Genomic DNA, 13,901 nt, shown 5'->3' with positions numbered 1-13,901 from the left:
CCCGTGACACCTCTCCCTCTCGCTGAGCTTGGCGAAGCCCTGTCGAGATCACCGCTGCTTCAACCACCACGCCGTCGTGCTGCTGGATCTCCATCAACCTCTCCTTCCCCCTTGCTGGATCAAGAAGGAGGAGACTTCTTCCCCAACCGTACGTGTGTTGAACACGAAGGTGCCGTCCGTTCGGCGCTCGGTCATCGGTGATTTGGATCATGATGAGTACGACACCATCAACCCCGTTCTCTTGAACGCTTCCGCTCGCGATCTACAAGGGTATTTAGATGCACTCCCCTTTCCCTCGTTTCTAGATAACTCCATAGATTGATCTTGGTGATGCGTAGAAAATTTTAAATTCTGCTACGTTCCCCAACAAATACAAGGTGGCAGAAACTAATAGGTGGCTTTTTAGGAAGCATGGATCATAACCAAATTGCTACTGCAGCACAATGATCTAAATGCATGCTTACTAACAAGCTCTTAGCACTTCTAGCTGAATTTCCCACTAGTGGTGTTGTTAAAAGTGAGAGTGTAAGAAGTGGTAATCAGAACCAAAGGAAAGAGATCAGCTCGAATGCCCTCTGCGGAAGTTAGCAAACCAGATCATGCATAAGTTGCTGAATATACCAGAACCAGGCTGCGACTGATAGTAACATGGAGGATGACTATCCAAAAGTACAAGTTAGATCCTGCAACAAAACTGCCATGTCTAGGGTTACTTTATCTGGAGCTGCGGTGGTGGAGGCCCTGGCGGCGGTGAAGGTTCCTACATCTGGTTCGGCTGACACCGGTGACGTGGTTTCCGACAAAGGGAGCGACAAATCTGATAATGTGCGGGCAAACAAGGGGCTCGCAAGAAGGAAAAAATGTGTTGCTATAGGTGTGGCGAGCCGAGTCATTTTGCGATTGACTGCACTGTAGAGTTGTGTGACAATTGTCTCAAACCGGGCCACCCTTCAGCCGGATGTCTGTCACTATCGGTGCCTAAGTCTGTTGTGGTGGTATACGGAGTGAGTAGTGATAAACTTATGTTCTTTTAGATGCTTCATGCGGTTTCGGAGATACCTCGCTTGGAGGGCTCGAGGACTCACTTAGGGAAGGTTACACAAGGAACTTTGTCTGTGGAGCAGGTGATTCAACAGCTCTGGCAGCTTGTGTCAGAATCTTTCCATTGGGATCCTGTAAGAGTGGACGATCAGGTTTACCATGTGGAATTCCCTGTTGGGGAACGTAGTAATCTCAAAAAAATTCCTACACACACGCAAGATCATGGTGATGCATAGCAACGAGAGGGGAGAGTGTTGTCCACGTACCCTCGTAGACCGAAAGCGGAAGTGTTAGCACAACGCGGTTGATGTAGTCGTACGTCTTCACGATCCGACCGATCAAGTACCGAACGCACGACACCTCCGAGTTCTGCACACGTTCAACTCGATGACGTCCCTCGAACTCCGATCCAGCTGAGTGTTGAGGGAGAGTTTAGTCAGCACGACGGCGTGGTGAAGATGATGATGTCCTACCGACGCAGGGCTTCGCCTAAGCACCGCTACGATATGATCGAGGTGGATTATGGTGGAGGGGGGCACCGCACACGGCTAAAAGATCAAGAGATCAATTGTTGTGTCTTTGGGGTGCCCCTGCCCCCGTATATAAAGGAGTGGAGGAGGGGGAGGGCCGGCCCTCTCTATGGCGCGCCCTAGGGGAGTCCTACTCCCACCGGGAGTAGGATTCCCCCTTTCCTAGTAGAACTAGGAGCCCTTCCATGTAGTAGGAGTTGGAGGGAAGGAAAGGGAAGGGAAAAGGAGAAGGAAGGAAGGGGCGCCCCCCCTCCCTAGTACAATTCGGACCAGCCCATGGGGAGGGGTGCGGCCACCCTTTGAGGCCTTTCTCTCCTTTCCCGTATGGCCCATTAAGGCCAAATACGAATTCCCGTAACTCCCCAGTACTCCCAAAAATACCCGAATCACTCGAAACCTTTCCGATGTCCGAATATAGTCGTCCAATATATCGATCTTTATGTCTCGATCATTTCGAGACTCATCGTCATGTCTCCGATCTCATCAGGGACTCCGAACTCCTTCGGTACATCAAAACACATAAACTCATAATATAACTGTCATCGAACTTTAAGCGTGAGGACCCTACGGGTTCGAGAACTATGTAGACATGACCGATACACTCTCCTGTCAATAACCAATAGCGGAACCTGGATGCTCATATTGGCTCCTACATATTCCACGAAGATCTTTATCGGTCAAACCGCATAACAATATACGTTGTTCCCTTTGTCATCGGTATGTTACTTGCCCCAGATTCGATCGTCGGTATCTCAATACCTAGTTCAATCTCGTTACCGGCAAGTCTCTTTACTCGTTCACATCATCCCGTAACTAACTCATTAGTTGTAATGCTTGCAAGGCTTATAGTGATGTGCATTACCGAGTGGGCCCAGAGATACCTCTCCGACAATCGGAGTGACAAATCCTAATCTCGAAATGCGCCAACCCAATAAGTACCTTCGGAGACACCTGTAGAGCACCTTTATAATCACCCAGTTACGTTGTGACGTTTGGTAGCACACAAAGTGTTCCTCCGGTAAATGGGAGTTGCATAATCTCATAGTCATAGGAACATGTATAAGTCATCAAGAAAGCAATAGCAACAAACTAAATGATCAAGTGCTATGCTAACGGAATGGGTCAAGTCAATCACATCATTCTCTAATGATGTGACCCCGTTAATCAAATGACAACTCATGTCTATGGCTAGGAAACTTAACCATCTTTGATTCAACGAGCTAGTCAAGTAGAGGCATACTAGTGGCATACTGTTTGTCTATGTATTCACACATGTATTATGTTTCCGTTTAATACAATTCTAGCATGAATAATAAACATTTATCATGATATAAGGAAATAAATAATAACTTTATTATTGCCTCTAGGGCATATTTCCTCCAGTCTCCCACTTGCACTAGAGTCAATAATCTAGTTCACATCGCCACGTGATTTAACATCAATAGTTCACATTACCATGTGATTAACACCCATAGTTCACATCGCCATGTGACCAACACCCAAAGGGCTTACTAGAGTCAATAATCTAGTTCACATCGCTATGTGACTAATGCCCAAAGAGACTAAGGTGTGATCATGTTTTGCTTGTGAGGGAAGTTTAGTCAACGGGTCTGCCACATTCAGATCCATATGTATTTTGCAAATTTCTATGTCAACAATGCTCTGCACGGAGCTACTCTAGCTAATTGCTCCCACTTTAAATATGTATCCAGATTGAGACTTTGAGTCATCTGGATCAGTGTCAAAACTTGCATTGACGTAACCCTTTACGACGAACCTTTTGTCACCTCCATAATCGAGAAACATATCCTTATTCCACTAAGGATAATTTTGACCAATGTCCAGTGATCTACTCCTAGATCACTATTGTACTCCCTTGACAAATTCAGGGCAGGGTATACAATAGGTCTGGTACACAGCATGGCATACTTTATAGAACCTATGGCTAAGGCATAGGGAATGACTTTCATTCTCTCTCTATCTTCTGTCGTGGTCGGGTTTTGAGTCTTACTCAACTTCACACCTTGTAACACAGGCAAGAACTCCTTCTTTGACTGTTCCATTTTGAACTACTTCAAAATCTTGTCAAGGTATGTACTCATTGAAAAACTTATCAAGCGTCTTGATCTATCTCTATAGATCTTGATGCTCAATATGTAAGCAGCTTCACCGAGGTCTTTCTTTGAAAAAACTCCTTTCAAACATTCCTTTATACTTTGCAGAATAATTCTACATCATCTCCGATCAACAATATGGCATACATATATTTATCAGAAATGATGTAGTGCTCCCACTCACTTTCTTGTAAATACAGGCTTCACCGCAAGTCTGTATAAAACTATATGTTTTGATCAACTTATCAAAGTGTATATTCCAACTCCGAGATGCGTGCACCAGTCCATAGATGGATCGCTGGAGCTTGCATATTTTGTTAGTACTTTTAGGATCGACAAAACCTTCTGGTTGCATCACATACAACTCTTCCTTAATAAATCATATTAAGGAATGCAGTTTTGTTTATCCATTTGCCAGATTTCATAAAATACGGCTATAGCTAACATGATTCGGACAGACTTAAGCATAGATACGAGTGAGAAATTCTCATCATGGTCAACACCTTGAACTTGTCGAAAACCTTTTTGCGACAATTCTAGCTTTGTAGATAGTAACATTACTATCAGCGTCCGTCTTCCTCTTGAAGATCCATTTAATCTCAATGGCTCGCCGATCTTTGGGCAAGTTAATCAAAGTCCATACTTTGTTCTTATACATGGATCTTATCTCGGATTTCATGGCCTCAAGCCATTTCGCGGAATCTGGGCTCATCATCGTTTCCTCATAGTTCGTAGGCTCATCATGGTCAAGTAACATGACCTGCAGAACAGGATTACCGTACCACTCTGGTACGGATCTCACTTTGGTTTACCTATGAGGTTCGGTAGTAACTTGATCTGAAGTTACATGATCATCATCATTAGCTTCCTCACTAGTTGGGGTAGTAGTCACAGGAACAGATTTCTGTGATGAACTACTTTCCAATAAGGGAGCAGGTACAGTTACCTCATCAAGTTCTACTTTCCTCCCACTCACTTCTTTCGAGAGAAACTCCTTCTCTAGAAAGGATCCATTCTCAACAATGAACAACTTGCCTTTGGATCCGTGATAGAAGGTGTACCCAACATTTTCTTTTGGGTATCCTATGAAGACGCACTTCTCTGATTTGGTTTTGAGCTTATCAGGTTGAAACTTTTTCACATAAGCATTGCAACCTTAAACTTTAAGAAACGACAGCTTAGGTTTCTTGCCAAACCATAGTTCATACGGCGTCGTCTCAACGGATTTAGATGGTGCCCTATTTAACGTGAATGTAGCTGTCTCTAATGCATAACCCCAAAACAATAGCGGTAAATCAGTAAGAGACGTCATAGATCACACCATATCTAATAAAGCACGGTTACGATGTTTGGACACACCATTACACTGTGGTGTTCCAGGTGGCGTGAGTAGTGAAACTATTTCACATTGTTTTAACTTAAGGCCAAACTCGTAACTCAAATATTTTAGTTCTGCGATCATATCGTAGAAACTTTTATTTTGTTATGATGATTCTCCACTTCACTTTGAAATCCTTTGAACTTTTCAAATGTTTTAGACTTGTGTTTCATCAAGTAGATATACTCATATCTGCTCAAATCATCTGTGAAGATCAGAAAATAATGATACCTGCCGCGAGCTTCAATATTCATCGGACCACATACATCAGTATGCATGATTTCCAACAAATCTTTTGCTTGCTGCATTGTTCCGGAGAACGGAGTCTTAGTCATCTTGCCCATGAGGCATGGTTCGCAAGCATCAACTGATTCATAATCAAGTGATTCCAAAAGTCCATCAGCATGGAGTTTCTTCTGCGCTTTACACCAATATGACCTAAACGGCAGTGCCACAAATAAGTTGCACTATCATTATTAACTTTGCATCTTTTGGCTTCAATATTATGAAAATGTGTACCACCACGATCGAGATCCAACAAACCATTTTCATTGGGTGTATGACCATAGAAGGTTTTATTCATGTAAACGGAACAACAATTATTCTCTAACTTACATGAATAACCATATTGCAATAAACATGATCCAATCATATTCATGCTCAACGCAAACACTAAATAACATTTATTTTAGGTTTAACACTAATCTCGAAATTATAGGGAGTGTGCGATGATGATCATATCAATCTTGGAACCATTTCCAATACACATCGTCACTTCACCCTTAACTAGTCTTTGTTTATTCTGCAACTCCCGTTTCGAGTTACTACTCTTAGCAACTGAACCAGTATCAAATACCGGGGGGTTGCTACGAACACTAGTAAAATACACATCAATAATCCGTATATCAAATATACCTTTGTTCACTTTGCCATCCTTCTTATCCGCCTGGGCAGTTCCGCTTCCAGTGACCAGTCCCTTTGCAGTAGAAGCACTTAGTCTCAGGCTTAGGACCAGACTTGGGCTTCTTCACTTGAGCAGCAACTTGCTTGCCGTTCTTCTTGAAGTTCCCCTTCTTCCCTTTGCCCTTTTCTTGAAACTAGTGGTCTTGTCTACCATCAACACTTGATATTTTTCTTGATTTCTACCTTCGTTGATTTCAGCATTACGAAGAGCTTGGGAATCGTTTCCGTTATCCCTTGCATATCATAGTTCATCACGAAGTTCTACTAACTTGGTGATGGTGACTAGAGAATTCTGTCAATCACTATTTTATCTGGAAGATTAACTCCCACTTGATTCAATTAATCATATTACTTAAGAACTCCCAGGACTAAGTTCATGATAAATTTGCAAAATACTACCAGGACTAAGTTCATGATAAATTTAAGTTCAATTAATCATATTACTTAAGAACTCCCACTTAGATAGACATCCCTCTAATCATCTAAGTGATCACGTGATCCAAATCAACTAAACCATAACCGATCATCACGTGAAATGGAGTAGCTTTCAATGGTGAACATCATTATGTTGATCATATCTACTATATGATTCATGCTCGACCTTTTGGTCTCAGTGTTCTGAGGCCATATCTGCATATGCTAGGCTCGTCAAGTTTAACCTAAGTATTCTGCGTGTGCAAAACTGGCTTGCACCCGTTGTAGATGGACGTAGAGCTTATCACACCCGATCATCACGTGGTGACTGGGCACGACGAACTTTGGCAACGGTGCATACTCAGGGAGAACACTTTTATCTTAAAATTTAGTGAGAGATCATCTTATAATGCTACCGTCAACCAAAGCAAGATAAGATGCATAAAAGATAAACATCACATGCAATCAATATAAGTGATATGATATGGCCATCATCATCTTGTGCTTGTGATCTCCATCTCCGAAGCACCGTCATGATCACCATCGTCACCGACGCGACACCTTGATCTCCATCGTAGCATCGTTGTCGTCTCGCCAATCTTATGCTTCCACGACTATCGCTACCGCTTAGTGATAAAGTAAAGCATTACAGGGCGATTGCATTGCATACAATAAAGCGACAACCATATGGCTCCTGCAAGTTGCCGATAACTCGGTTACAAAACATGATCATCTCATACAATAAAATTTAGCATCATGTCTTGACCATATCACATCACAACATGCCCTGCAAAAACAAGTTAGACGTCCACTACTTTGTTGTTGCAAGTTTTACGTGGCTGCTACGGGCTTAGCAAGAACCGTTCTTACCTACGCATCAAAACCACAACGATAGTTTGTCAAGTTGGTGTTGTTTTAACCTTCGCAAGGACCGGGCGTAGCCACACTCGATTCAACTAAAGTTGGAGAAACTGACACCCGCTAGTCACTTGTGTGCATAGCACGGCGGTAAAACCAGTCTCGCGTAAGCGTATGCGTAATGTCGGTCCGGGCCGCTTCATCCAACAATACCGCCGAACCAAAGTGTGACATGCTGGTAAGCAGTATGACTTATATCGCCCACAACTCACTTGTGTTCTACTCATGCAAATTACATCAACGCATAAAACCTAGGCTCGGATGCCACTGTTGGGGAACGTAGTAATTTAAAAAAAATTCCTACACACACGCAAGATCATGGTGATGCATAACAACGAGAGGGGAGAGTGTTGTCCACGTACCCTCGTAGACCGAAAGCGGAAGCGTTAGCACAACACGGTTGATGTAGTCGTACGTCTTCACGATCCGACTGACCAAGTACCGAACGCACGGCACCTCCGAGTTCTGCACACATTCAACTCGATGACGTCCCTCGAACTCCGATCCAGCCGAGTGTTGAGGGAGAGTTTCGTCAGCACGACAGCGTGGTGACGATGATGATGTTCTACTGACACAGGGCTTCGCCTAAGCACCACCATGATATGATCGAGGTGGATTATGGTGGAGAAGGGCACCGCACACGGCTAAGAGATCAAGAGATCAATTGTTGTGTCTTTGGGGTGCCCCTGCGCCCGTATATAAAGGAGTGGAGGAGGGGGAGGGCCGTCCCTCTCTATGGCGCGCCCTAGGGGAGTCCTACTCCCACCGGGAGTAGGATTCCCCCTTTCCTAGTAGAACTAGGAGCCCTTCCATGTAGTAGGAGTTGGAGGGAAGGAAAGGAAAGGGAAAAGGAGAAGGAAGGAAGGGGGCGCCCCCCCTCCCTAGTCCAATTCGGACCAGCCCATGGGGAGGGGTGCGGCCACCCTTTGAGGCCTTTCTCTCCTTTCCCGTATGGCCCATTAAGGCCCAATACGAATTCCCGTAACTCCCCAGTACTCCCGAAAATACCTGAATCACTCGGAACCTTTCCGATGTCCGAATATAGTCGTTCAATATATCGATCTTTATGTCTCGACCATTTCGAGACTCCTCGTCATGTCCCCGATATCACCCGGGACTCCGAACTCCTTCGGTACATCAAAACACATAAACTCATAATAGAACAGTCATCGAACTTTAAGCGTGCGGACCCTACGGGTTCGAGAACTATGTAGACATGACCGAGACACTCTCCTGTCAATAACCAATAGCGGAACCTGGATGCATATATTGGCTCCTACATATTCCACGAAGATCTTTATCTGTCAAACCGCATAACAACATACGTTGTTCCCTGTGTCATCGGTATGTTACTTGCCCGAGATTCGATCGTTGATATCTCAATACCTAGTTCAATCTCGTTACCGGCAAGTCTCTTTACTCGTTCCGTAACACATCATCCCGCAACTAACTCATTAGTTGCAATGCTTGCAAGGCTTATAGTGATGTGCATTACCGAGTGGGCCCAGAGATACCTCTCCGACAATCGGAGTGACAAATCCTAATCTCGAAATACGCCAACCCAACAAGTACCTTCGGAGACACCTGTAGAGCACCTTTATAATCACCCAGTTACGTTGTGACGTTTGGTAGCACACAAAGTGTTCCTCCGGTAAACGGGAGTTGCATAATCTCATAGTCATAGGAACATGTATAAGTCATGAAGAAAGCAATGGCAACAAACTAAACGATCAAGTGCTATGCTAACGGAATGGGTCAAGTCAATCACATCATTTTCTAATGATGTGACCCCGTTAATCAAATGACAACTTATGCCTATGGCTAGCAAACTTAACCATCTTTGATTCAACGAGCTAGTCAAGTAGAGGTATACTAGTGACATACTGTTTGTCGATGTATTCACACATGTATTATGTTTCCGGTTAATACAATTCTAGCATGAATAATAAACATTTATCATGATATAAGGAAATAAATAATAACTTTATTATTGCCTCTAGGGCATATTTCCTTCATTCCCTAGGAGGGAAGATCTTGATCGCCTCCTAAAATTTGGCTTCAACAAGGTTACTGGTAGTTAATGTGCTTGAGTATGTCGAGTGTAAAAAACCAGTGCCGAAGGGAAAGCCTCTACAAAAGGCCTGGATCAGATTCTCAAGGATACCAGAGATACCGCATAATGAGTTCCTCATAGTATGGAGTCTGGGATCTCTGGTAGGGAAAACAGAGAAATTGGATATGCCTTTCACACACACTCATGGTATTGCCAGGTTGTTTGTCAGCGTGCTTGATGTGGAGCTCGTGCTAGATTTTATGCAATGGACTTATGAGAGCATCACTTATGATCTCGAGGTGGAGATAGAGGACTACCCTTATGAGGATGTCACTGCCACGATGAAGGATGTTGATATGACCGAGGGCGGAGATGGGGATAGGAACCAGGAGCACGATGGGTCTCGTGAGGCTCGTGATAAAACATCGGTACCTATGGGACAGACTACTCAGACCGCAGTGGTGCCGACACATAAGGAGACAGCCTCTTCGTCCGCCCCGATGGCTTCTCTTAGATTTGGTTCTTTCCAGGCGGCGTCTACGCCGAGCCGTCTTTGGGGAGACCGGGTTGATACTAAGGACATGGATGGATAACTGACTCCACCAGCTCTCTTGACCGAGTTGAGAGGACCGAGCTCTGAGGAGGGACGGTTGGAGAAGCCCTAGGGACAGGAGGTCTTTGGGTCAGCTTCTTCGGCCGCACCACGGAGGGTGTGCTCTTCTTCATAGGTTGAGGCGGTGGGGAAATGTGGGCAGGAGGCCCGCCGATCTTCTTCATCTTCACCACACTCTCTGCCTGCTCGACACTCATCACCTCAGCAGGAGGTTTCCTCCTAGATGATGGTGGGGTTCGCTTCACCGCTTGTTGATGTGGATGGCGTAGCTGGGGGTCGGCCTGAGCACTTGGCGTGTCCCCCACCACCTTCTACTGCAGCTGGGAGTATGGCAGGAGGCCATACACCGGCTAAGATCACCACCAAGGATGTGACCACCTTCGAGGGGATCCAGGACTTGAGGTCTGGTGATAGGCGCATTAGTCACCGGAATCAGGCCCAACCTGATGCAAACGACCTGCAACTAGGGTGTGCTATGAGGGCAGCCAAGCTTCGAGATGTCGAATTAACTACAGGTTATCTATAGAACCACTCCTTGGATCCGTACGTGGTCGTTACTCACTCATGCAGACTCCAGGGAGCTTTTAGTTATTGGGTGCAAAAGGTGGGAGACGGTAGCACGGGTCTTCAACCAATTTGGATGGCGAGCTAATAATAGGTTAGGTGGTTAGTCATCGTAGCCTATATTTTTTGCCAGCCGTGACATCTTTTTTACTTTTTATTATTTCTAGGCTCTTTTTATGAGCCAGTACCAAACTTGAGACCTTATTTCCGTACTTTTTTTAATAAATTGGCTGCATGCATCACTCTGATGCAGAGGTCGGATGATATCCTACTTTTCAAAAAAAATCTATCTTTCTCATAAGATTTAAATTTCAACAAAACGAGTCAATGGAGTATCAATCTATCAGGTAGAACTTCAATATGTTTCTGATATAACGTTGCAGAGGATGACTATCTTACCATGATATTTCTTATAGTCTATAATATTGGAAGTTTTCATGGAATATTTTTGTCCAAATATGCAAGGTTTTTAATTTATCTGGACTAAACTATTGACGAAGTGTCCAAAAGTTTGGTTGTATGTTTATGTCTTTATCTTTGCAGGAATTTATGGACCTGAAAAAGAATACGTCAAAGCGTCACTTCCAGAGCATAGGGTGCAGGAGAAGGAGACGCGCGCGGACCTGTGGCTCGGTAATGAGTCAATTACACCATCGGTGCTTAAACTTGGCGAGAAAAATAACTTTAGTACCAAAACTTGCGGCATACATTGAACTGGTGTCACAACTTGGCTCATCGTGCAAATACGGTGCATAACTCGTTTGTATACGCATGCGACGCTGATGAAGCATGACAACATAGCGTCGGGGCCCATTGTCAGTGACCAGGCAGTAGACCAGGCGTGTGGCATGTAATTTTTGCCAAAACACCCTTGAATTTTACTTTTTCGCATAAAAAAACCTTATATGTGCGGGACCCATTGTCAGCGAAAAATCACAAATTATGTTAGATTAAAAATATTGCAAGCACCCTAAAAAAATATTGCAAGCTCGAGGAATCAAACCGCGACCGCCCGCTAACCTAACCGCGCAGCTAACAAACACACAAGGATACACTTCATGTCCTACAAGGATACCCTGTCATTATATCGTTGCTTTTAACAACATAAACTAAGAATTTTAATTCCAACAAAAAGATGGTGTCACAACTTGGCTCATCGTGCAAATACAGTGCATAACTCGTTTGTATACACATGCGACCCTGATGAAGCATGACAACATGGCGTCAAGGCCCATTGTCAGTGACCAGGCAGTAGACCAAGCGTGTGGCATGTAATTTTTGCCAAAACACCCTCGAATTTTATTTTTTCGCATAAAAAACCTTATATGTGCGGGACCCATTGTCAGCGAAAAATCACAAATTATGTTAGATTAAAAATATTGCAAGCACCCTAAAAAAATATTGCATGCTCGAGGAATCAAACTGCGACCGCCCGCTAACCTAACCGCGCAGCTAACAAACACACAAGGATACACTTCATGTCCTACAAGGATACCCTGTCATTATATCATTGCTTTTAACAACATAAACTAAGAATTTTAATTCCAACAAAAAGATGTGGACATGAGAGTTAGAACACGGGACCTGCGGGACACAATCTGACGGGCATGCCACCCCCACAAAGGCAGGCATTTTTTCTTTGCATACGATTGTTACATTTTATTTTTACAACCAACCGCGGTCATGGCGAAAAATGGACTGCAGTTAGTGCGGCCTATTTTTAACATGTGTTTTGTTTTTATTTTCATTTTTTAAATTGTAAAAAATATATGTGAAACCTGGTTATAAATATTATACATATAACTGTAGATGCATATTCCTTTGAGGATCTGCAGGTGACACATTTAGCTCATATATTTTTTCCATAAATATATTTGTATTAATTTATTTTATTTTTTAACACACATAAACTTTATCAAAACACATAAAAATCTTGTAAAGCAACATTAAAACAATTCAAGCATGAACTCTTTTATATCCTACATTAATATTTTATTTACAAACTTGTGAAAGTTTGAACTTGTAAGTAAATTTATTTCCATGTATATTACAAAATTAATTTAATATTCTATTTAATATGCAAACAATTTTCAAAATTATACAAACATTTGTATAATTCTTAATCTAATTTTATGGATTCTTTAAAATTAATAGGTGGCCATTTTTTGAATTAGATGAGCATCTTTTTGTGTAATTTATTGTATGTATAAATATATTGTTTATAATTAGGATTTACAAATTTTTCACAAATTGTAAAAAATGAAAAAAAAGCACAATATGTCGTAGCTCATCTGACAAACAGGATAACATTCCCAGTAGAGACCAAATGAATGTCGATGCAGTGACCGACTCGTCTTAAATTTTGCCCTAGGTTGAAGGTTCGAACCCCACGGCAGCATATTTTCTGAATTAATAAAATTATCAATTTATGTTGTTTAAGCAAAAGATATAAGATATGTGTATCCACCAAGCCGTCAAATGGTGTAGCCATTGGGTGGCTAGCCGAGCGACTGGATGGTCCAAATGGCCAGTTCGTTTCTTCGTCTTAATTTATGTTATTTTTTCATTTCAATATAAAATTTGTGCTACAGCTGGGTTTCGCACCTGTCAGGGGCTTTCTCATGCAAAGAAATAAAATTCCGAGGTTGTTTTTGCAAAAAACAACATCCCACACGCGCCTACTCTACACTGGGAGGTCACTGACAATGAGCCCCACGCCACACTGTCACGCCTCGTCGGCGTCGCATGCGTACTCAAACGAGTTTTGCACCGTATTTGCACTTTCTAGCCAAGTTGTGACACTAGTTCAATATATGCCACAAGTTTTGGCATTAAAGTGACTTTTCTTGCCAAGTTTAAGCACCGATGGTGTAGTTAACTCCTCGGTAATTTCTGTGAGAGCGGGGGTTGAGTGATGTGCCCCTCATATATTAGGTGGTGGACGAAGGGAGAACAAGATCTAACGGCAGGCGACCGATTTGTGTGACGCGTTGGTCGACCGGCGGCTAGCATTGCCCTTAATAGAAGCCCAAACGAACTGTGTGTATTGAGCTATGTCAACTAGATTCTAATCTTCTTGTGAACTTTGAGTTTGCTAACCACACGTCCAGGTGGTTCTTTCTAATCCTTTTTAGGCTTTATACAATGGGAGATACTTAGGAAGGTGCTTAGAAAGATAAACTGGATTTTCCTGAAGCACCGGTGCCTATTTCTATAGGAGAGACGCTTAGTTAAGCGTCTTGATTTATTTCTCTAAGCACCTCTTCTAAGCATCTCCCATTGTACAAGGCCTTAGGGGTCATTTGGTTGCCAG

This window comes from Triticum dicoccoides, chromosome 2A (assembly GCF_002162155.2).
Source record: "Triticum dicoccoides isolate Atlit2015 ecotype Zavitan chromosome 2A, WEW_v2.0, whole genome shotgun sequence".
NCBI lineage: Eukaryota > Viridiplantae > Streptophyta > Magnoliopsida > Poales > Poaceae > Triticum > Triticum dicoccoides.
This window is presented reverse-complemented; position numbering follows the sequence as displayed.